Consider the following 4,090-nt stretch of genomic DNA (forward strand, 5'->3'; position numbering starts at 1 on the left):
GATATTGATTCTTCCTATCCATGAGCATCGAATGTTCTTCCATTTGTGTCCTCTTTTATTTCATTGAGCAGTGGTTTGTAGTTCTCCTTGAAGAGAATGACTTTCATCTTAGTATTAGCTTTCCCTTTTGATGCTCTTTCAAAATACTCTTTTTAATAACATTTGAGTTTTATCAGATAGGACTGCAAGGGTGTTTTGAGAAGCCATTTTCTTATAATTAATTTCAATTTTTACATTATCCCATCTACTAATGGATCTCTAAATTCCCAATGTCAGTAATGATACTTGTTTGGATATATGTATGGATACATGGTTTAATTCCAAAACAGTTGCCTTTTTCCTCCTCAGGCCTCTCCAATGTTTTGAATGGGAAAATAGTGTATTATTTGAACACCAATCACAAATTCATTGGGCCTCATATTGGAGGGATGACAAAGAAGGAAGACAGGGTGATTTTCTAGAGAATAATTTCTAATTAATCTGTATCATCTTGCTTTATCAATGCTCTTGTTTTTGATATCATACTTGACACTTTCATCTGCACAACTCAGTATTTATTTGTCTAGTATAGATGTTTGTAAATATAATTTCACCCTCTAGCATAATATAATCAGATTAACTGATCATTCACTTACTTTTTTTTTTAGTAAAAGAAAGCCTGTGAAACAAGTCACTATGAACCACATAAATAACAGTATCACAACATCTGTGATAAAGTTGTATTTGGAAGGAATTCCTTTTCCTTAGTTTAAGGGTAAGAAATGCACAAAATCAAGAGATAGTCATAGAACTTCTTGGGAATAGATAGTCTCCTGCCTTCTGCTTCTCCTCTTTCTTCTTCTTCCCCCTTCTATATTTCTGTAAAGCCTTCACGACCCTCTTTCTGAAGGCCATCTGTATGTTAATGACTTCACTATCCCCTCTTTCTAATGGGCCCTCTCACCAAAATTATGTCAGGTGTCTCCTGAGTTGTTTCTCAAACTATGCCCTGAGAGTAGGTATCAGTGAAGAGTGACTGCACACAGTCATAAAGATTCTGAACAAACTTAAGAAGAATCGTCACATAGACTAAGGGAATTTGAGAACGTTATGGATTTGCCATAATTTCGTGAGCTCTGCTCACAAAAAAATGGCTTTATTGGTTGATAGTCTTGTGGAATTCTAATTGTCATATTCCTTATTGGAGATTCATAAATCATATTAGTAAATTATATGGTTTGGGAAAATTTATTTATGATTAGATTCTTTAGGTCCCTTAATTTGGTTATCTATTTAACCCAGGTTTTTTTTTCCAAATATATTATTATTATTTTCTTAGATAATGGTTTTGCTTATATCACGGAAAACACGTGGAAAATGCTAGCTTCAGATGGTAATAATACAAATATCAGAAATTGCTAAAAAGAAATTGAACAATTCTTTGGGCGGGATGGTCACTATGTGCAAGTGCTTCACGTAAACTATGTAATTTAACTTTATTTAAAAATCATAATTTGATTTTATTGTTATCCCCAGCCTAGATACAGGAAAACTGAATGTTAAATGTATTGCCTACAGTTACTCAGTTAACTAAGAGGCAAGCTTGTACATGAACCTGAGAAGGACTTAGATTATATTATAATTTTTTAAAGTTTGGTATATAATTTACTAGTTAGAGTGAGGTCCATGGCCCATACTTGGGAGCTTGGCAAAAATGCACTAAGAGTGGTAGGTTGTCATGTTTATGTCAGTATTATATGGTTAAAGTTCCCTGGAAATGGCATCCCTCACAATACACAGTAAGGCTTCTTTAGGGGAAAGTCCTTTAGCCTCTATGCTTCTCCTTTTGCTTTTTTTCTCTCCATCCTACCTGGAAGATGTTTTGAAGTCTGATGATTTTTGGCCACATTGAAACCATAAGACAATAATCAGGAAGAAAAATGTCAAGATGCTAAAGATTATAGAGAAAAAAAAATAAGATGAACCTAGGATACCAACATATTAAGACAGAGTTTCTGTCTTGAGGTTTTTACCTATAGCATTCTTATAAGAAAAATAAATCCCTATTTCATTATTACCACTACCAACTTTACATTGTTTTTAGCCAAATTGATTTCTTTATGTTATGATCAAATCAAATGAAAAGTCAGACAAGTAGAAAAGAGCATATAGTTTTGTAGGTAAAACTAACCTAGTATTTCACTGTGGAATAGTCTGAAATGAAGTTTATGGGTGATGGGAGGTGAGGTGGAGCCAGATAATGAACAGCATTGAGATCCAGCCATAGGAATTTAACATCATAATCCTATTGCATATTTTAGTGCTGTCATAAATGAAATGAAGTAATCTGCTCTAATGTTGATTTTAAAATGTTTTATTATAAAGATTTTCCACAATAAAATTTTATTGAGTGAAACTTTACAACAAACAGTATAATAACCATTCTTATTTGGATATGGCATCATTATTGATTCAAGTTAACTTGCCAATAGTTCATAATGGTAGCCATTTTACCAAAATATACTAATGTATTCCCTTTGTAATTTAGAACAATTTGTTAAGTAGTGCTCCATTCACTGACTTATCATAGGAGCTAAAGAATAGGAAAGAAAGAAAAGAAAACCTTTACTTGTGATATGAAACATACACAGAGAAGAAAACATGTAATTTTATCTCTCTTTCTGTCTCTGTATACTGGGTTTTAGTCATACGTGTTTTAATTTCAAGAAAGATAAAGGAGGTAAGAGAAAAGTATCTGGTTGTGTGTCTTGACACATATTCAAATAAACTGAGAAAGGTTATATTGGCTTAGTTGAATAAATAAAAATTGAATCAGCATTGATAGCTTCTACCAAAAATATTTGTGTAACAAATACTATGTGTCAGGCACTACTTTTAGTACTAGGGAGTACAAATTAAACAAAATGAAGATCTTGTTTTTAAAGAATGTGCTTTATATTGAAGTCAGTCTGACTAACCAGAGCTCTGGAGCTGATAGTAATTATGAACAACATTAAAGGAGCAATGTGATATAGAGCAATGCTGTAGAATAGTGCTTTTTTTAAAGCAATAATTGACCAGTTATCTGAAAGAGGGGAGCAAGCTATCTCGACATTCTGGGAAAATATAAGAGAGGAACAGGAAAAAGTTAAGTATGGTTGGAATAGCATGAGAATGAACAGAATTTTGAGAGATAAATTTAGAGAGTTAGCCAGGAGTGGAACCTGTACAGTCTTTAGACAAAGTGAAGGACTTAGATGGATCAAAGTGAAGATAAATTGTATAATTTTAAAAGGGGTTATAGAGTTGATTTATGTTTAAGGTGATCGTGGTGACAATTGTATGTAGAATAGGGTATGTTGAGGGACATGAATAGAATTTGGAGATTAGTTATGATGCGAAAATACAGATGACCAAAGATGGTGGTTTAGACTAGAATGCTGAGGTTGTAAAAAAGAGTCAGATTCTGGAAAAGCTGATGGTAGTGTTGATGGATTTTGTGTAGACAGAGCAAGAAAAAAGATGTCAACAATAGATATTACACCACTTATTAAAAAGCCAGTAGAGATGTTGAGTGGGCAGTTTGGATCCATAAGTCTGGAGTACAAAGGCAAAGTAGAGATTAGAGAGAGAAAACTGGGTATCCTCAGCATGGAACTGGCAATGAGTGAAGATGGTGAAAACAAGAGAGCTAAGGGTTGGTCCTTAGGACTTTCTAATATTTTGAAGTTTGTCAAACATATGGTTTGAATCTTTGTCCTCAGAACTACAGAAATCCAACTATAAATTTTACAAGGGAAGAATACAAGATTAGATTTGCTTTTAAAAGATAGCTCTAGCTGTGGTGTGGAACTGTATCAAAGGGAATTAAAACCAAATGCAATGAAACACATAAGGTATTTTCTGAAATTTAAGCTAGATAGATGATAGTTTTGGTTGACAATTTGTAGCTAAGAAATGAATGAAAACAAATGGACTCATTTCATTTAATAATGTATACATAAATTGAAACATCATGTTGTACACCATAAATGTATATAACTTTTGTCAATAAAGTTGGGAAACAATTTCAAAAAAAAAAAAAAGAAAGCAAATGGATTCAAGAGATATT

This window comes from Piliocolobus tephrosceles, chromosome 9 (genome assembly GCF_002776525.5).
Source record: "Piliocolobus tephrosceles isolate RC106 chromosome 9, ASM277652v3, whole genome shotgun sequence".
NCBI lineage: Eukaryota > Metazoa > Chordata > Mammalia > Primates > Cercopithecidae > Piliocolobus > Piliocolobus tephrosceles.